Source organism: Oreochromis niloticus, linkage group LG14 (genome assembly GCF_001858045.2).
Source record: "Oreochromis niloticus isolate F11D_XX linkage group LG14, O_niloticus_UMD_NMBU, whole genome shotgun sequence".
NCBI lineage: Eukaryota > Metazoa > Chordata > Actinopteri > Cichliformes > Cichlidae > Oreochromis > Oreochromis niloticus.
In genome coordinates, this window is record NC_031979.2 from 4,303,371 (window position 1) to 4,325,641 (window position 22,271).

Here is a 22,271-nt window from a genome sequence, read left to right on the forward strand (position 1 = left end):
GGCAAGACAAAGAGGAAACGTAAACAAAGGAGGCAAAAGCGTGGCTGCAGGGTGGGCCCACTAGCACGGCTAAAGAAACAGCCATTTAAGCCACCGCTTCCGAGTATTTTCCTCTCCAACGTCAGGTCCATAACCAACAAAATCGACGAACTGAGATTACAGATTACAGTCAACAAGTCAGGGTTCGTACGGGTGCTTGAAATCCTTGAAAATGCTTGAATTTTAATGTTGTCTTTTCAAGGTTTGAAAAGTGCTTGAATTTCAGATGTGGTACTTAAAAGTGCTTGAAAGTGTAACTGTACTTCATTCACCACAAATAACTATCTGATTGAATAGTTTTCTTATCAGATAGAAAAATAAAATGAGTCGCAAAATGTAAAAGCAAAATTTCCCCGCCTGGGCTGCCTTGCGCCTCTGTCTGTTTCAACGTGTGACCCCGCCCCTCCCTCAGACAGTTGGGGATGAGTGCGCTAACATACCTGTAGTGTTGCTGTTTTAATGAGTGTTTGATGGAAAACAACAATGGCGGAGTTTGCGCTCTCCAGTCGCATGATAGGTGAGTCCTATAGTTAACAATTTTCCATTACGTGTACGTTACACATCCTATTTTTTAAAATTATGATTATTATTTTGCTAGCTCACTGGAGAAATGATTGAAATGCACTGAGTGTGATGCAGTATGGCAGCGCTATTATGCAATATGCTGTGAACTTAGCTAACATTACTTAGCAGTAATATGAGTTAATTTACTCAAGTGAAAGCTTTAAACATTAGCCCGATGCATAACTAGCCAACTTAAGGCTTTCTGATTAACCCTCTGGGGTCGACGGGCCCAGAGTCTCCATTTCAACTTGGGTCCAACGTGCGGACTTCAAACTATATACCAGTTTTTAAATTGTGTTGATAGGTCACGTAAAACCGATGTTTTGTTTTTTTTCTGAATAAAACAGTGGCGTTTACTCCAGAAAGAAACGGTTAAAACAGCGTTTTCTAAGGAGAGCGCTAGCAAACACGCTTTGCTTGTGAGTGAAAAAGAAAAAACACTCCTTCCCTATTGGTGGAAAAAAGTATCATGTCAACCAATCAGAAAATGATATGGCCACATGTGGCATTTGGTTGTTTGGTAAGAGAGGGAAGTTTTAGGAGTGAGCGGCGAGAGAGAGCGAGTGAGCGAAAGAGGGAGAGAGTTTTGATACGTGAGAGATTTGTGACATTTACCGTGTTTGGAGTCAAGTTAGTGTGTAATGTAGTCGTTGTTTTGTTTTGTGTGTCAGTTCTACTAGTGAATGTCACAGTTGCTGCAAAAAAGCCACCAAAGGCAGATTGCAGTGTAAACGCTGTCCCCACATGGAAAACAGGAGTGACACACATGCTGTCAGACCTGCAGGATTTATCCCTGTGCTGTTCTCCTCGGTCTTGTAGTGGACACAAACTATTTTTTGGAGTTGCATAAATAATTTGTGTGCCTTCTTATTTGATGCAGAACACCTGATTGTTCTGTAAATAGTTTTAAATGGTTATATAAAAAACGTCTGAGCCTTGGCTGCATTTTTAGGTAAATAGAAACTTGTGCATATTTTTTAAAAATGTACAATTTCTATTTGCATTTCAAGTTATGAAAATGATTCGTTAAACATGCTTTTGGTTTTTACAGTCAAAAATATCATTTTCTACTCGCATTTTAAATTTTGTCTGAATTTAGATAAATTGTGCTGATACAGTATGTCAAAATGAGAAAATAACAGATTGGCAAGATAAACAGTTTTTAATGGTGAAATATAGAGGCCAAATCAAAAGTAGTCAAAAGCAGCCAATTATACCCTGGACCCCAGAGGGTTAAAGGCTAAAAGCAAAGTTGTCACCAAGTACTATTTATATTTGTGTGTATTGCTGCAGCTTTTTTGAGTATTAACTTAGTGCCTTTGGGTGAAATAATGGTAATATGAGGGGCCGATGCATATGGTCACAAAGAATAGTCACTTGTTTCTGTGCTACCAAAGTTCCCCGGCTTTCATTCAAAATGTGTTTATGGTCAGCACCGACACATTAAACTACTTAAACATTATAAATGTCTTCAAGCTCACACTGAGGCCTGTGGGGCACAATCAGCCACTGAGACAGTACACACATTTATATGTTTTTGTATATGAATATTTCATACTTTAAGGCTGCCTGTTTATTTAAGGGAGATGAACAAAATACATTGGAATTGTACATAATAATATCACAGATGATAGATTAAACAGATTTTAAGTAGATGCTTGTGCAAGTCTTATATGTTGAATTGAACTATGTGATCTGTTCAAAGCCTCTCCCAGTCAGTGCTGTTCTACATGCCTGTCTGACTGTACATGATGTTATTAGCACAAACACTGTAAAGGCGATCATTTCGGACTTCAGCAATATTACAGACAGTAGTAAAACAGTTTTATTGGGAATTAACTAGCTGGAAAAACTTGAAAAGGGACCTTGAAAGTGCTTAAAAAGTGCTTGAATTTGACCCTGAAAAAGGCGTATGAACCCTGACAAGTGTGTACAGGACAGCAGCACAATATTACTCACAGAGACTTGGCTGCAGCCATCAATTCCGGACTCGGCTATTGAGCTAGCAGGCCGCACGGTCCACCGTCACGACAGGAACGGCCACTCCGGAAAGAACAAAGGAGGGGGTTTATGCATCTACACCAATGACAGCTGGTGCAAAAACACAAAGACTGTAGACAGCTATAGTTCCCCGGATTTGGAATATTTGACTGTGAAGTGCAGACCCGCCTAGATACCTCACGAGTTTACTGTTGTCATGGTAACGGCCTTTTATGTACCACTCGATGTTAATGCTAACTCGGCCATGGAGGAGCTGTACAAGACAATAAGCAATCAGCAGAACTCCCATCCAAACGCAGTGCACATTATAGCTGGGGACTTCAACCACGCTGATTTAAGGTCAGTATTCCCCAGATTTGAACAGCATATTAAATGTGCAACGAGGGGAAAAACACAGTGGATAAAGCCTACAGCAACATCCAAAAAGGCTACAGAGCAACCCCTCTACCACATCTAGGTTTGTCAGACCACATGTCCATGCTGCTGATCCCTACATACACTCCCGTTAGGAGAAGAACCCCCCCAGTCACAAAAACCGTGAAAACCTGCCCAGAAGGTGCATCACATCAGCTGCAGGACTGTTTTGAAAACACGGACTGGAGTGTGTTCGAACATCAGGACCTTGAAGAGCACACAACATCAGTGCTCTCATATATTAACTTCTGTGTCAACAGTGTCACTGTGGACAAACGTCTCCGGGTGTATTCCAACCAGAAACCCTGGATGATAAAGAGGTCCAGGTCCTGCTGAAACAACGTGACGCCGCTTTTAGATCCGGCGATGGTATGCAGTACAGTGGAGCCAGATCTGAGTTGAAAAGAGGCATCAGAGAGGCCAAGGCAGGGTACAAGAGAAAGATCGGAGACCACTTCAACAACAACAACTCACGACAGGTATGGCAGGGAGTTCAGCACTTAACCAACTACAAACCCTGCAATACCACGTTGACTGAGGGTAACGTGGCGCTTGCGGAGGAGCTGAACCACGTCTTCGCACGCTTTGAGGTGAAGGGACCAGAGGCAGCAGCAGCAAAAACATCGGACAGCAGCAGCAGCCCAAGCCTCATAGTGCAGGAATATGAGGTGCAGTGGCGTGTCTAGAAAATTTTTGTTGGGGGGGCCAGGTAGGGGCACAGATTTGGAGAAGGGTGGCAGATGTAATTGGCAGATAATGTTAAAAAAAAAAAATCTACCAACCGTTAACCATCATTCAATAACCCTGTAAACCTAATAACTGAATTTGCTTCTGACTCTTATTAGAATGAGGTTTTAACCACTACGGTGCAAAGTTTTTAGATACTGCGTTGATAAAGTACAAGAGATACAATCAGTGCTTTGTCAGTGTTTACTCAGCATTCAAGGACAGCAATATTTGCATAGTATTTTTACTGACATATAGGGCACATATGTTTTGGGCAAAAACATTTTTGAATATTAAAATACAAACATTTTTAACATACAATTGGCAAATTAGCCAATGCAAAACTTTATCTGCCTATTAAAAAAAGAAGATAATCTTCTTACAAACTGGTGTTTGATTTTGAAACAGGAAAAAAGTGGGGAAACAAATGAAAAGACTAACATTTGAATGAAACCTGAAAGCAAGTAAATACTTTCTATGCTGCCTTATGGTAAACTTTGGTAATATTGATGTATAAAGAACAACACTGGCTGATGATGAAATACAGTCAGCTGGCATGGTGACACTGCCAGTATTAACCTGCAGGGCTGGACTGGGACAAAAAATTGGGCATTTTGACTACAGACCGGCCCACCAGGTATTAAAGCCATAAAGCCTTTGAATGAAGACAAACGCTGTTGTGACAGCGATGTACACTGTCTTGTTGGTTTATGTATGATTTCTATAAATTTTACGTCAGATAAAAACTTTGTTCGCAAGATTCAGATAATTATTTAATAAAAGCTAGATATTTTAAATGAGAATAATAAAGTATTTCTTTGTGCCCCCCTTTCCCTGTTAATGCCCTACCTGGCCCCCTGGCATAACTTTGCTAGATCTGCCCCTGCACAGTTACCAGCTGTCAGCTACACAGAAAAGGATCCTGGTGTTATTTGTCTCTCAGAAACAGTTCATAACTTCCCTTCAACTCATTCATGTCACCTAAAAGGTAAACCTGTTTCTCCATCACCTGTTCAGCTCTGATGATTCAGTAAGGACATCTCCTGGTTTCATCTTCATGTTTCCCTCTCACCACATATCCAAACCGATATCATGACCAGCAGCTTTTACAGCTGTGGCTCCAGCAAACATCAGCTGATACTAGAAATTATTATTAAATAAATTCTAACAACAGCTGATCAAGCTTAAAGGTGCTGCTGTTGTTTAGCGCGACATCCGCTGGTTTCCTCTTTCTGGCACAAAGTGGGCGATAAACAAACAAGAGAGAAAAGCCGATCAGCTGATCATTGATCAGTTTCATGATTGAAATAGCAACAGAAGAGGGAGGGGAGAGAATGAGAGAAGAAGAGACAGCTGTGCAGCAAAGACACAGAATAACTCCAGATTTGTGTCTTTTTTTCATTCTAGCTGAAGTCCGGGACAAACTGCGTCTCTTCTCAGCTCAATACCAAACGTGTAATATTTTCTCTGAATGAGGGAGCATTCCATTTTTAAGGAGCCGTTGGCAACTCTACAAACTAACCTTATGAATAAAATAAAGTTCACCATCAGTAACATCACAGCACCCACCCAGCTGTATAGAAACTCCGTCATGCTAGCTAGCACGCAGTACGTGTTATTGTAACTGACTGTAAAAAGTCAGCACAACGAAAATAAACTCCACCTAAACTTGGTTTATATCTGACCCAGATAGACTGCAGTCATAACTTCTTACCTGAAGTTCAGTTCACCTGACACTCGGACTGGCGGCTGCCTCGGGTCTCTCCTCCTCCTGCCTCCCCTTGCCTCATCCACCTGCTAGCCGCCGTGGAAGCTCCGCCATGCTCGATGGCCAGTCCAGCTATGTTAAACTGTTAATCTTTCGCCGAAAAACTGTTTTCTGTGGTGCTGTCTTTCGTGCTTGGCTCTCCTACCTTTGCTAACATGATGCTCATAGCGCAGAAGCCGATGCTGCATTCACTTACACTCGGATATCTGAGCTTCACTGTGAAAACATAATCGTACATTTGATATTTCATTGGATTTTATTGTTTTGGCTTCGGGGTGGCACCTGGGGTGGCCAGTCTGGTTGGGGGGGTGGCCTGTGCCCCCCCAGGCCACCCCGCTGGACACGCCACAGATGAGGTGAGGCGTACACTGAGGGCAGTGAACCCCAGGAAGGCTGCCGGACCAGATGGGGTAACCGCAAGGGTCCTAAAAGAGTGTGCAGACCAGCTGGCTGGGGTCTTCAACACTTCACTGTCCCAGTCCTGCATCCCGCCGTGCCTAAAGTCAGCCACAATTGTCCCACTGCCAAAGCGTACTAACATTAGCAGCCTCAACGACTACCGACCAGTTGCTCTAACATCTGTTATAATGAAGTGCTTCGAGAAACTGGTCCAACGTCACATCATGTCCTGCCTGCCACCCACACTCGACCCACTCCAGTTCGCATACAGAGCTAACAGATCAACTGAAGATGCCATTGCTACAGCGCTCCACACCACCATCTCTCACCTGGAAGTGCAGGGCCGTTGCGCCAGACTGCTCTTTGTTGACTTTAGCTCTGCTTTCAATACGATACTCCCGGACAGACTAATAGTTAAACTGCTGGAAATCGGACTTTCTTCTACCACCTGCCGCTGGATCAGAGACTTCCTCTAAGACCGTGTACAGAGAGTTAGAGTGGGGCCTCATCTTTCCTCAGCCCTCAGCCTTAACACCGGCTCTCCACAAGGCTGTGTACTGAGTCCCCTACTGTACACTCTGTACACACATGACTGTGTTAGTACCGACCCAGACAATGCAGTCATCAAGTTTGCAGATGATACCACCATGGTGGGGCTCATCTCTGGGGGAGATGAGACGGCGTACAGAGCTGAAGTTCAGAGGCTGTCAGATTGGTGTGTAGACAACAACCTGGACCTCAATACCACCAAGACAAAAGAACTGGTAGTTGACTTCAGAAGGAGGAAGTCTGAGCTGCAGCCTGTCAGCATCAACGGGGAGTGTGTGGAAAGGGTCTCCAGTTTCAAGTTTCTGGGTGTGCACATAGACACAGACCTCCAATGGAGCTCTAAAACCTCTGCGGTTTTAAAGAAGGCCCAACAGCGTCTCCACTTTCTGAGAATCCTCAGAAAAATGGACCTGAAGAAGGAGCTGCTGACCGTCTTCTACCGCTGCTCCATTGAAAGTGTGCTGACATATTGCATCAGTGTATGGTTCTCCAGCTGCACCACAGCACACAGAAAGGCACTCCAGAGGGTCATTAATATGGCCCAAAAAATCATTGGACATCCTCTTCCCTCCCTGAAGGACCTGTACAGCACTCGCTGTCTCAAGAGGGCACGCAGCATCCTACGGGACTGTACACACCCAGGACACCGGGTGTTTAAGCTGCAGCCGTCTGGCAGGAGGTTCAGGCTGCTGAGGTCCCGGACAAACAGACTCAAGGACAGCTTTTACAACAGGGCAATAGCCCTAATCAATGCAAACAGCTGACCTGATTGGCTACCTCCCTGGACTTTTTGTGGGGGAGGTAACAACGGTAAAAACACTAACAATAAAAATATTTATATTTATAACAAGGTGCAATAATAAGTAATGTGCAATAATAACATTGTGCAATACACATACACTTATTCTTCATTTTTTTATTACTAAGTTAATATGCTGTGTTGTGTTGTCTATGTTGCGTTGTATTGTGTTGTGTTATATGTGGTGCTGACGTAGGACAGTTTTCAATTTCATTGTACTATTGTACCATGTGTCACTGTGCAATGACAATAAAGAGTTATCTTATCTTATCTATCTTAACCTCTCACCAATGTAATGAGAGGTAAGCCAAGGGTAGTTCAATTTCTTTCGATCCCACCTTTCTTAACAATAAGGGTATTTATTTGTTCTGTTCAGCCCTAACATTAACCAAAGCTTTGTTGGATAGAGAATCTTGATTACTACACAATGTGGCTGGCAACATTAAACAGAGAGGACTATTTTGGAGGAGCCATCTACCAGCATCCCTGCCTTTGCTTGTGGGCAGGACCTTTTGGCAGCATGGAGCAGGCACCAATGAATAAAGGCATTCCGTCGTGTTCATTCATCTCTGCAATTCCTTCAGTGTTAGCCTAGCTTGGCCAAGTTGCATCAACTCAACAGTGTTCTAACAGTATTCCAGACACTGTCTGTGCTGTCCTAATTTCACAGAGATCCACTGGGAGAAAAGTCTGTGCCTTGACAGAGAGAGCAGCAGAGAAAAACAAAGAGAAACATGGAGAAGACCTACAGTATCTGCGCTGAGAAAAATCTACAAGAGCTGCTTCCCTCTTTTCTTCCCCCTCAAGAGGCCAACAACTATGATAAATAGCCAGCAGGAAGAGTTGATGAAGACACGGAAACACCCACATAGAGATCATACATAAAGCAGAGGGCCACAGATGATGCAGGCTGAGCTGAATGGAAAAGAACAAGGGGAGAAACAAATTGCTGGCACACTTTGGTCTAATCTATGTCACAGTCATTCCCGCACTGCCTGAGAGTCAGTGAGCCAATGAGGGGGCTTTAAACATATAGTATAAGTGCAACGCCCACCCACCCACGCACCACCCCTCCAATCTATTTCATTTATGCTCAAAAGGCTGCAGGATGTGGACATGTTACATCGAGATCACCCTGAACATTGCTTTTCAGTTAGCCTAAACTGGTATAGAGTGGTGGATCTTCCACCCAATATTCAGTCACCCAGTTACCAGTTATGCAGTTGGCAATTATGCAAAAATTAGTCCAAAAAACTATAGACCTAGAAGGAGGCAGAGATTTCTTTAAAATGAAAGACTTTCATCCTTTTAGAAAGACAAATATGGTCGGACCATTTAACACATTTAATTACAGTTATAGTTCACTTGATTGTCACTATATGCTCAAAAGCCAAAAAATAAGTCATAACCGTGACAACAATGTGTTGGTCAAGCACCATAAGCTGGGTGTCAAAACATGATTTTGTTTGGATTTAAATTCCAGATCAGTGAAATAAAGGCAAATGATCAAAGTCAAGGCATCTTTGGAAGCTGTTTTGATTCAATTGTTTCTTTTCCGTAAATATTTCATTTAAATGGCCCATTCATAGTGCAAAATGTATTAATTTCACAATAAAGACTCTAAAATTGTGACAACTTCTTTTCATTCTTAGTCCAAATCATGGTTTGGGTTAAACCTAGGGATGGGTATGGAAAACCGGTTCTTGTTGAGAACCAGTTCCCACTGTTTCAATTCCTTGGAATTGTTTGCCATTTTTGCAAACGATTCCCTTATCGATTCCAGTCGCCCCGAATGACGTCACCACGTTGCGGAGCGTCATTTACCTGGCAGAGTGCCTAGGCGGCTCAAATGCTAAAAAGTTTGGTTATACTTTACGAGAACGGATGACAAAAGGGCAACTTGCAATACTTGCTAAGTAGATATTTCATTTAAAGGAGGAAACACTACGAATATGCAAAAGCATTTGCTCACAAAACACGCGATGACCTTAAATGAATGTCGTGTTTTTAATTCCGCTCCGGACTCGTGAATCTCAACCCAGCAGCAGCGGTAACGTTTGCACGTCCTCTCCCGTTAATGCGGCAGGTAAATAATCAACTAACAGTGCATATTATGTTAGCGCGATCTGCCTTATTACAAAACCTACCATTACTGTGCGCTGCATTTAGGTGACCATGATGAGAGAGACAGACAGAGTCTGGCTGGCAGTTCTCGCTGCAGTCTACCGTTAGCCTCTCCTTTCAGGCCAGGATAGACGAATGTCACCGAGCAGTGACTAAGTTTGTGGCCAAAGGCTTGCACCCATTTGCCCCGATTTTCGGTAAGTGAATGTGTTTAATTGTAGGCAGGGACATTACTGGATATTCTTGTGTAATTGCTACAGAATAATTTATGTTATACTTTGTTATTGCTACAGAAGAATATTTATTTTATTATTTTACATTTACAATGTTTTTTCCTGGGGACCCTGTGACACCCCATTGAAGAGCCGTAGGCTGTGGATCTGTTAAGATGTCACTGTTGGGTTTGTAAGGCCATGTTACTCTTAAATTTCTATCTTGTTCAAAGAGAAGATATGAAACAAAGTTCTAAGCTAATTGACCATAGTGTTCTCCTTTTTTAAAAAGAATCGATAAGAGAATCGATAAAGAATCGAATCATTAAACAGAATCGAAAATGGAATCGGAATCGTGAAAATCTTATCAGTACCCATCCCTAGTTAAACCAGATAGAAAGGTTTAGAAAACTTTCTAACAAGCCTTTAAATCAGACCTGAATGACGCCCACGCCACAACCAGCCTTTTGGTTCTCATGCTGGCTGGTCAGGGACTGGATTCAAATCTAAAAAATTCTTGGATCAGATTCCTTGGATTTCATGGCTTTGTCTGTGCACTGAAATGTTAAATAGACTGGTTGTTATTTAATCATCTACTTTACCTGACGACTCAAAGTTCTTTATACAACATGCCTAATTCACACAAGCACTTTTTTCTATGCTTATGTGCTTTCTATCTAACATTCACATTCAGATAAATGCATCAGAGAGCAACTTGGGGTTAATAGCTTGCCTGAGAATATCTGGCATGCAGGCTAGAGACCCCATGGATCAAACATAATTTCCCTTGGGATTAATAAAGTATTCTGATTCTGAAACCACAACCCTTCCAATTAGTACATAACCTGCTCTACCTCCTGAGCTACAGTTGACATGTGACAATGTAACATGCACTGTCAACTATGGGACCTTATATAGACAGGTGTGTACTTTCCAAATCATTTCCAGTCAGCTTTAACACAGGTGGGCTCCAACCAAGTTGTAGAAATATTTGCCAGATGATTGATCAGTTGAAACAGCATGCACCTAATTTTGAGAGTAATGGCAAATGCTGTGAATATTTTTTAAATAATACTGTGACATGACAAAACGTTAAACACACAAAGCACTCTGAATACTTTCCATATGACTTACACAACACTAGGAGGTGTTGTGTAAGTCAGTGCTTTAAATTAACCATGTTGTTGATATGGACATTTCATTTTTAATTATGCTAATCAGGCTTAATAGACTTGACTTCCTTCAAAATGTAAATGATCCCACTAACTGTTTGTGCTTAATCTTGTGCTTACATATAGCTGAAACTGAAGATTTAACATCCATCTTTTGTCTGATCATTTTTGAAAACATTTCATTTCACAATAGTAGATTACACAGATACATTTTATTATAGTAGATGTCTTTCTGAAAGTGCTGTAACTAAATAGTGAACTAACTGAGGAAGTGATCCCTCTACTATGATCTTCTTTAATGCCATGTGCCAACACAATACAAAGGAGCTACCTAAATTTTACTGTCGCCAATGTTCATTACCATTTAAATAGTTTTGTATTCTCACTGTATACAAGCCTGTATACTGTGGCTCCTCAGAATAAGAAGGCAACCAAACAGAGATGCTTGACTCTTTGGTATAACTCACAAATATGGACCTCAAAGAAGAAGACATACAAAGTAGAGAGGAAATGATACTGCACTCACTTCGAAGACCTCCGGTTGGCCTGGAAAAATAATTTGTTACTTTATAAAAATGCCCTCTGTAAAACTAGGACATCTTACTATTCATCAAATTCGGGAAAACAGGAGCACACTGTGCTGCAAGTCTTTAAAATGGATGATGTTACGAGAATGGTTCTCAGAACTGTTAATTTAATCCGCACAAGTTTGAATCACCATCAGTTTGGCAGCCTTCTTAAGAAGGCTGCCAAACTGAGGTCAAAGAGATTGGGCAGTTTACTAAACAAGAGTGACAACCAGTGAGTGATTTACAGGATGCAGAATGGCTGCAGGATCATGCAAAAATGTTGCAAGGTCCCCAAAAAAGTTGCTATGCAGGATTACAACATTGGCTTTTCCAAAAAATCAATACTCAGATATTAATTGGTGCTAAAAATTAATATTGAATTAAATAACTCATTTGCAGCCGTATTGATAACAAATGTGCCGTCTTTGCCTCCTTCAGCTGACACAATACTTCACACAGGAACACTGCAGGCAGTCAGACACACAGCTCCTCCACTCACTAACTGAAGTAATTGATGTTAATAACGCAGGCATGACAGAGGTGCAAATAGTTACAGTAAAGTGCCAAAGACAGTCAGCAGCATGAAGGTATGAATGCAACAAGTCCAGGGGTGGGGGGTAGATGGGGGGAAGTAGTGAACAGAGTTAAGTCTTCCGGCAGCCTGGTGAATGAAGCTGTTCAGCAGTTGAAGATGTTTTAGTGAGCTGAGCCAGGATGCTCCGGTACTTCCTCCCTGAAAGGCAGGAGACTGAAGAGGGAGTGTGAAGGTTGAGAGGGGGTCTCCAGCAATGCTGATGATTTTGTGGGTAAGGTGGATATGAAAATGCCCACAAGGGAGGGCAGAGGGGCACCGATGACCTTGCTGGTTGTATTCACTATGTGTTGCACAGTCTTCCAGCAGGAGGACATGCAGCCTCCGTACCACACAGTGATGCAGTCAGTGAGGACACTCTGAAGTCTCCTCCTATGATGAAGAATCCAGTGGGATGTGCTGTCTGTTGTTCACTGATACCCTGGTAGAGCTCAATGAGTGCCTCGCTCCTAATGCTGGTATTAGTGATGGGGTGGGATGTAAACAGCAAAGAGGATAATCAATGTAAATTACCTCAGCAGGTAGAAGGATCAGCACTTAATGATAATAAACTCTGTATGACACACACCATGTCTGGGACCCTGGACATGGGGTGTCATCATTTCTCTCTGGCTCAGGTCTTTCCTCTTCTGTGGTTCTAGCTATTAAAACAGGTAAGGCATAACTGGTTGACTGATCCCAGCTGCCCTGCTAGCCTCCCTAGCACTGCCCCCAAATCCACTGCATCACCCTTCCTCTGCAGCGGAGCCACAGATCACACACTGCCACATACCCCACCAACCAACTTAGGTTGGGGAGCCATCAGTGACCGGGACAAGAAATCAGCCCCGACCATGTGTGCCCTCAGCCTATTGACAACCACAAACTTAAAAGGCTGGAGAGTCACACACCACCAGGCGATTTGGACATTGGCACCCTTCATGTGGTGCAGCTATTGCAGTGGAACTGATCCTAACAGAGGTTGAATGAGCATCTCAGGAGGTAATAACAAAGAGAGTCAACCATCCACAGGATTGCCAGACACTCTTTCTCCCGTATCTGGACTCTCTCAGACAGTTTTCAGCTGATGTAAACAAATGTGCGGATTATCCTTCTTACCTGCTGGGACAAAACATCTCCCAGATCTGTAACTGACGCATCTGTCTGCAGAATAAAAGGCTCAGGGAAAAACTTAGGGGTGTGGATCAGGGTTTCCCCACAGAGAGCCTTTTTCAACCAATCAAACGCCAATTGGTACTTCTCCGTCTACTGGATGAGATTCAAGGCACCTTTTTGGTGAGAATGGATAAGGGGCACGTCAGCTCAGCAAAGTGAACCAGCGGTAGTAGCCAGGCCAGCCCCAAAAACCATCTCACCTCTTTTTTGATCCTGGGATGTGGGCAGGCTGCAATGGTTACTGTTTTCTCATCCGTGGATGCATCTGCCCATCTCCCTTGTGGGACCTGAACTACTGTACCTCCCTCCATCCATTATTCTTTGTTTGGCCGTGAACCCCATCTGCCTCAGGGACTCCAGGACTGTGGCCACCTACTCCACATGCTATGCCCAGGTATCACTATGGATTATAACATCATCTAAGTAGGCAGTAGCATATGTGTCTATATATGTCTCTACACCTTTTCAGCCCTGCAGACTGTATCCTTCATATTCCTGTATTCAGTAGAGCCTTCAGGTCACTAGTGGACAGGCCTAGTTAAGATGACAGTGTATTCATAGATATTTATATAGCGTGCTTCCTGTTGCCGCCTCCTCACAGACCTGGTGGCAACAGGAAGTCTTTGAACTGCAGGGGGACCAGGTTGCTGTCTGATCGTTTTAGAAGGGGCTACACAGTCGTTCTCTCCCCAGTGTTTGTATACAGAAGTTTTATTGTCCCATTGTACGCTTTGCGTTCTGCTTTAAAGTTGACAGAGTAAAATCCAGGCTAACCTGGTTACATTTTTGAGCAATGATAATGAGGGTGAGCGTAAGGTGGCCGGGCCTTAGTCCATGGGGCCCGGCCGGGCACAGCCCGAAGAGGAGACATGGGCCCATCCTCCCGCAGGCCCACCACCCGCAGGAGGCACCATAGGGGTCAGGTGCATTGTGTGCTGGGCGGCGGCCAGGAGCGGAGGCCCTGGCGAACTGATCCCCGGCTGCCAAGACTGGCAACAGGGACATGGAATGTCACCTCTCTGGTGGGGAAGGAGCCTGAGTTAGTGCGTGAGGTTGAGAGGTACCGGCTAGATATAGTCGGGCTCACCTCTACGCATGGCTTGGGCTCTGAAACCAGTCTCCTGGAGAGGGGCTGGACTCTGTCTCAGTCTGGAGTTGGCCCTGGTGAGAGGCGGCGGGCTGGGGTGGGTATTCTAATATCCCCTCGGCTTGCTGCCGGTACGTTGGGGTTTTTCCCGGTGGATGAGAGGGTTTGTTCCCTGCGCTTTAGGGTCGGGGAACGGGTCCTGACTGTCATCTGTGCTTATGCGCCGAGTGGCAGTTCAGAGGACCCAGCCTTCTTAGAGTCCCTGGGGGGGGGGGGTGCTGGAAGGTGCCCCACCTGGAGACTCTGTTGTCCTGCTGGGAGACTTCAATGCTCACGTGGGTAACAACAGCGAGACCTGGAGGGGCGTGATTGGGAGGAACAGCCTCCCTGATCTGAATCCGAGCGGTGTTTTGTTATTGGACTTCTGTGCGAATCACAGTTTGGCCATAACGAACACCTTGTTCGAACATAAGAGTGTCCATAAGTGCACGTGGCACCAGGACGCTCTAGGCCGCAGGTCGATGATCGATTTTGTAATCGTATCACCAGACCTGCGACCATATGTTCTGGACACTCGGGTAAAGAGAGGGGCTGAGCTGTCAACTGATCACCACCTGGTGGTGAGTTGGATCAGGTGGCGGGGGAGGACGCTGGACAGACCCGGTGCACCTAAACGCGTAGTGAGGGTGTGCTGGGAACGTCTAGCAGAGGCCTCAGTCCGCGAGATCTTCAACGCACACCTCCGGCAAAGCTTCAACAGCATTCCGAGGGAGACTGGGGACATTGAGTCCGAATGGACCATGTTCAGCGTCTCCATCGCCGAAGCTGCTGCACTGAGCTGCGGCCGCAAGGTGGTTGGTGCCTGCTGTGGTGGTAATCTCCGAACCAAATGGTGGACACTAGAGGTGAAGGGAGCCACCAAGCTGAAGAAGGAGTCCTATCAGGCTTGGTTAGCCTGTGGGACTCCGGAGGCAGCCGACAGGTATCGACAGGCCAAGCGGAATGCGGCTCGGGCAGTGGCTGAAGCAAAAACTCGGGTGTGGGAGGAGTTCAGAGAGGCCATGGAAAAAGACTTTCGGACTGCCTCGAAGAGATTCTGGCAAACTGTCAGGCGTCTTAGGAGGGGAAAGCGGTGCTCTACCTGCACTGTGTATAGTGCTGGCGGAGCGCTGCTGACGTCGACTGAGAAAATTGTCAGGCGGTGGAAGGAATACTTCGAGGACCTCCTTAATCCCACTGACACGTCTTCCGAGGAGGAAGCAGAGTCTGGGGATGAGGGGAATGACCCACCAATTTCCGGGGGCGAGGTCACTGAGGCAGTTAAACAACTCCTTGGTGGCAGAGCCCCTGGTGTTGATGAGGTCCGCCCCGAGTTCCTGAAGGCTCTGGATGTTGTAGGGCTGTCCTGGTTGACACACCTCTACAATGTTGCGTGGAGATCAGGGGCAGTACCCCTGGATTGGCAGACCGGGGTGGTGGTCCCCATCTTTAAGAAGGGAGACCGGAGGGTGTGTTCCAACTACAGGGGGATCACACTCCTCAGCCTCCCTGGGAAAGTCTATGCCAGGGTGCTGGAAAGGAGAGTTCGTCCGTTAGTCGAACCTCGGATACAGGAGGAACAATGCGGTTTTCGTCCTGGTCGCGGAACACTGGACCAGCTCTTTATCCTCTCAAGGATACTTGAGGGTGCATGGGAGTTTGCCCAACCAGTCTACATGTGTTTTGTGGACTTGGAGAAGGCATTCGACCGTGTCCCTCGGGGTGTCCTGTGGGAGGTGTTGCGGGAGTATGGGGTGTCTGGCCCATTGCTACGGGCCATTCGATCCCTATACAACCGTTGCAAGAGTTTGGTTCGCATTGCCGGCAATAAGTCGGACTCGTTCCCGGTGGGTGATGGGCTCCGCCAGGGCTGCCCTTTGTCACCGGTTCTGTTCATAATTTTTATGGACAGGATTTCTAGGCGCAGCCAAGTGGCGGAGGGCTTTCACTTCGGTGGCCTCAGAATCTCATCTCTGCTTTTTGCGGATGATGTGGTTCTGTTGGCTTCATCAGGTGAGGGTTTCCAGCTCGCACTGGAACGGTTCGCAGCCGAGTGTGAAGCAGCGGGAATGAGGATCAGCACCTCCAAATCTGAGGCCATGGTTCTCAGCCGGAAAAGGGTGGAGTGCCCACTCCGGGTCGGGGATGAGTTCCTGCCCCAAGTGGAGGAGTTCAAGTATCTCGGGGTCTTGTTCGCGAGTGATGGGAGAAGGGAGCCGGAGATCGACAGACGGATTGGTGCTGCGGCTGCAGTGATGCGGACGCTGCACCGGTCCGTCGTGGTGAAGAGGGAGCTGAGTGTAAAAGCGAAGCTCTCAATTTACTGGTAGATCTACGTCCCTACCCTCACCTATGGCCACGAGCTGTGGGTAGTGACCGAAAGAACGAGATCGCGGATACAAGCGGCAGAAATGAGCTTCCTCCGAAGGGTGGCTGGCCTCTCCCTTAGAGATAGGGTGAGAAGTTCGGCCATCCGGGAGGGGCTCAGAGTAGAGCCGCTGCTCCTCCACATCGAAAGGAGCCAGTTGAGGTGGTTCGGGCATCTGACAAGGATGCCTCCTGGGCGCCTCCTGGGTGAGGTGTTCCGGGCATGTCCCACCGGGAGGAGGCCCCGGGGCAGACCCAGGACACGCTGGAGAGATTATATCTCTCGGCTGGCCTGGGAACGCCTTGGTGTTCCCCCGGATAAGCTGGAGGAGGGGGCTGGGGAGAGGGAGGTCTGGGCTTCTCTGGTCTGGGAGGTCTGGGATAAAGCGGATGAAGATGGATGGATGGATGGATGGATAATGATGTTTACACCGTAAGTCAGCAACAGTTGCATGCTATGACTCCATTAGCTGACTGCAGTATGTAAACTGCTCATGTTGCAAACTCACTGCTAAAAGTTGAATGTCCATAGAGACTTTTCTTCATGGTAAAAGGACTGCATCACCTTTCATTTATAAAAACTGATGTCCTCCTAATGTCTTACCAGCACTCACAGCTAACCCATCTGATTTCACTTTGGCTAGGCATCTACAACATCTCCTCTTGAGTTCCTGCATTGGCCAGCTGCAGTGCTAGCAGCTGGTCCTGTGCGTATGTTAACAGAGATCCTCTCCATTCAGTGCATTCTCCCAACCATGAAAATTGATAAATAAAAGAAATCATGAGGATAATACAAAGGGAAAAGGCAAATTATGCCAGTGGTTTATATGATCTGAGCCAGACAGATATAGAGCCTCAGAAAGACAAGCTTAACCCATATCTATGAAGGAAAAACAAAAACTACGGAAGCTGCTGCAACAAGATAACATTTACAAGGTGCCATGATGGAAATTAAAACAGCTTACTTCATTAGGACAAAAGCACTGAATAAGACATGGTTTGTTGTGCTTTTGGAGGAGCATGAGACTCAACATGGTGACATAGGCGCCTAGATAGCTGTTGGGTGGCTCACGCTGGGCAAAGTGTTAAAAAGAGTATGGGACATGAGAGCGAAAATTTAATTATTTTGTGAAAAAAAAAAAGGCAAGGAAAGGCTGGTGGCTTGATCCCTGGTTGCTCCTGTCTGCCGTATCACTGGGTAAGATACTAAACCCCATGTGTTGGTAGAAAGCACTCAGGTGTAAAAAAACCCCCCAAAAAACAAAAAACTTATGTGAATTACATGTTTTCTAACTTGCTTTGAGTGCATGAGTAGAGCAGAAAAGCACTATATAAGAACCAGTCCATCCAAAGTGCAAAGCAAGGGTCTATTTGCACAAAAAAAGATCAGTTACATGAATCCCACACTTAGTTGGCTCACAGGCATCAAAGCTTTGAATATCACTGTAAATGCATTTGTTCACACAACTGCAAAAGGCTACCTGTGATGAACATTTTTGTTTTAACACCTTTATGTAACTGACCAGTATTGTTGTTTTTCATTTTCTCTTTAAACACTCTTTTGTATTTAAAACATTTTACACTTGAACATTAACTTGTATACGTGAGATATGGCAATGCAAATTAAATTTAAATGCCTACAAATGGCTACTGAAGCTAATTTGTAGCTGCTTCCTTGAGAGGAAATTGTACCTGTGAAGGAAAGGCAAAGAGGAAGACAGAGAGAGATTAGAGACTTTTGGGCCCTCTTATTATCAACATTTCATTAATAACTATATTACAATAAGAGCATTTTAAAACAGCAATAGAAGGAATGCTGCAGATAGGAGGCAACTAAAAATATAATTTTACACATGCACTCTATTCAGACATATATTACTGAATTTCTTTTGGCAATTTTGGAAAATGTTATGAAATAGACATTTATTTATTAATTAGAACTGAAAACTGTGGAAATTTACAAAGGCAGGAATGATATTAGAGTTTAGGACAAAATGACAAGATATCAGTGCCTCCTGATTTAATTTTAATTATTGTTTTTCAAAAATGTGTCATCCTAGAGTCCCCTAAATTTATTATTAAAAAGTACTACTAGGTCACTTAACACCTTAATAAACCCTTTGGCCTTTGCAGAAGTGCAGTCAGACTACATGCTAGTGTATTTTCATGTTAAGTATACAGTACATACGTCAAGCATTTGAAAGCACCAATTAAAACGGCGTAAATGTAAGGGTTGCTATGGCAGACACTGCCCTAGTTTCCAGACCCAGTCTGTTAAATAAGGTTGCACACCTTCAGTTTACTGTCCTGCTCTTGACAGCCCTGCAGATGTTCTATATTTATAGCACCATGAAATCTCCTTTTGCTAACAGAGATTAATGGTCTATTAGCAGTCTTGCATTTTACATGAAGTGATGAAAAATAGATACATCTTATTCTGTGCGTGGACATCAATGAAGAAACTTACAAGGGGGATTCATTTATGGCTCACTCATCAGAGCTCACTGAAAATAAATGGGCGTGACAGGCTTGTACAGGACAAGGCACTGTGGGTGGGAAATATCCTTCCATAATGAGATTCAATTTCACACAATGTCATAACTCCTGTCATGCTGGATGGGACAAGGCTATGAAATTTGAAGTCTAAATGGAAATGGTACAGACAACTCTGGAGAGAAAAACACTGTGCAGTGTTAACATGGGAGAAGATTTAACTAGATCACATGGGTGAGATTGAAAATCCTCAATCAATCTATATTCTTTATATTAAAAAGTGACTTTCACAGTTATGTGGTGCAAATAAAGCTGCAGTTATTCAGGCAAAAACAAAGCTGTACTTTAATGCATATGATATTAGTTTATAGATATTCATGTGATCACATACAAGTGATTTTGGCATGGGAATTCAGTCCAACTGAATTCTATTTATATAGCGCCAAATAACAACAACAGCTGCCTCAAGGGAAATGAGTTGTACAAAAAATTCATTGTACAGCCTGTCTTCCTTTAGGCTGTGTAATACTTAATATGATCTCAAAGTATGTTTAGAACTTCTAAGAAGATGTTTTATCTATAACATCAAATATAAGAAAATTACATGAGCACTTGCATGTTCAACCATGACACAGTCACACATTCACAGTGAATGTTAGTCATCCTCTTCCAGCGCTGTGTGGACTGTCCAATCCTTTCTCTGCCTGGGAACAATAAGTGGGCCCAGCAACTCAATCTGATGAATCCTATCTGAGTCAAAACATGGTCTCCCTCATCACTTGAGCTACTGCAGTCCAAAAACATTTAATTTATTGATCAATAGCCTCTTTTTCAGTATTACTGATGAACACTCAGGCCAGGGAGGGAACCATTTGAATGGAAAGCACAAAATTGAGTTTTTCTGTGAAACGTTTTAGCTCAGTGGTGGAAAAAAATAGTGTATACACTCTAAATTAACACTAAAATTAAAGCTTTTCTTTAAACCTTCCAAACAACATCATCTAGCTTTATAATTACATCCTCCAGTCGGGTTTCAAAATTTTCAAAGAACCTGCAAATAGTATGTTTTACTAAGGTATATTTCTGTCAATTCAACAGGATTGGGAAGAGCTATATGGGCCAGTAAGCTCAAGCTTTCTTTGCTGATCTAACTGAGCAAAGATGCATAGAAAAGCAAAGAATGGAATGCCTCAGAGAAAAAGAGAGAATTTGATAAACCAGGAAACATGAGTGGAGGGAGAGGACTATCAGTATTTGAGCGGAGTTTTCGAGTTGTTTAGTCTTGATTCACACTTTTAAAATCAATCTCCTCCTGAAACTCCAGACATGCAAACAGAGACAAAAACACCAAAAGAGCATCAGCACACTTTAAACAGTATTTACAAGTGTTCAAGCAACACATCACTGTGGTCTACTTTTACTAAAAACATGTCCTGTTTTTAGTAAGAAGCCAGGGCTTCAATTTATCAAGTTAGGTCATCATTAGAAGCATGTTGTCTTTGCAGTTGTTCATTTTTAGTTTTGGAAACTATTTTTTTTTTTTTTTTGTTTCTTCAGCTGTATAGTTTCTACTGTTTGCTGATGCCAAGACAATCCTTTCATTCCACATTTAAATTTTTCTACCGGAAGTATATTTAGTAGCACTTTCCTTGAGAGCAGGGAACAGGGAAGACATGTTTGTGTTGCACTTTGATTTCACCTAGGCTGGGGGGTAACGCTTCACGCTATCAAAGTGGATTTGAAATCATCCTCTTCCACAGACGTATCCTCCTCAGTTTTGCTTAGTTCAAATCACTCTCATGACCAAATTTTTGAATAGCCTCATAGACTGTGAATCTCTTGCTCATGTTGACTGATGCTACTACAGAATGAAACTGATAACATCTCACCCAAGTCCCATTTTGAGATGCTAATGTTTATTAGTCCCTGTCCAGGATGTGTACATCCTCATCACTGAAAGAGTGGCCACTAAATAGACTGCGGAGTCCTGGCCTGATGGTCTTTGACCAGTGGTTGTTGATCAATGGTCATCACAATTTGCATATTAATGACCAAGAAACCAACCTCACAGCCTATTGTTCACCAGTAGTGCTATTTTCGGTCCTTTTGCAAATGTACTGTTTATAAGGTTGGGTAAACCTGCATTCAGCTAAACTCAAGAACTAACTTGGATAAGTGATGAAACGTTTTTGCCACTGAAAATGCTACGTCAACATGAACAGAATTAACTTTTTCGGATTTCCGTACTTGGATGATTGAGCATGCATCAAGACAAGCACAAGCATAAGTTTTTGAATTTTAACTGCAGTTTAATAATAAAAAAATAATAATGGATTGCATTTATATAGCACTTTTCTAGGCACCCAAAGCGCTTTACAATTCCAGTATTCATTCACTCTCACATTCACACACTGGTGGAGGCAAGCTACAGTTGTAGCCACAGCTGCTCTGGGGCAGACTGACAGAAGCGAGGCTGCCATATCGTGCAATCGGCCCCTCTAGCAATCACCAGTAGGTGAAGTGTCTTCCCCAAGGACACAACGACCAAGACTGCCCGAGCCGGGGCTCGAACCAGCAACCTTCCGGTTACAAGACGAAGTGCCAACTCTTGAGCCACAATCACCCAAGTTTTCTTCATACTGATAAAAAACTTAAAAACCATTTCAACAACCAACAAAAAGCTAAAATGACAAACGATTAAAGAGCAGGTCAACAGATTCTGCAAAATGGTGTAAATACAAAGCGAGGATCCCACCATTCACTTGACATTGGGTGCTGAAAGAAGACATCTGACAGATTCCCAAACTGTAGGTTTCGTCATACTCCAACCAAAATTCACTGAACCAGCAGCAAAAGAAGACCAAAACAACGCTTCACATTCGAAAAACAAGAAGAGTCTGGATCCCTTTATCAGTGCACAGTATTTTGTTTTGTTTTTTGTTGTTTCATTTAATTTTTTTGTTTCAATAACTGGACAACGAGAAATTTCTGAGTCATTGCTTTGAATATGAGTATTAAACAAGCAGGTACTGAAAAATAACCGAACCAGGACAGTGGTTTAGTGTATATATACATTTTAAAATTTTAGAGTTCCAGCAGTTTACAGTGTAATTAATCAAATCTGCTATTCAGATTGCCTTTAGTATTTAATATTTTTAATAATTTATTTGAATATTTCCTGAATATTAACAGTGCAGTGTGT

The 22,271-nt window shown here is 43.7% G+C and overlaps 1 protein-coding gene across 1 annotated transcript in view; it reads right to left on the reverse strand.

Annotated features, from left to right (window-relative positions):
• The window catches only part of sez6b (seizure related 6 homolog b), a 151,131-nt gene that overhangs the window by 52,218 nt on the left and 76,642 nt on the right, over window positions 1-22,271 (reverse strand). The gene's annotated exons all lie outside the window — the stretch shown is intronic.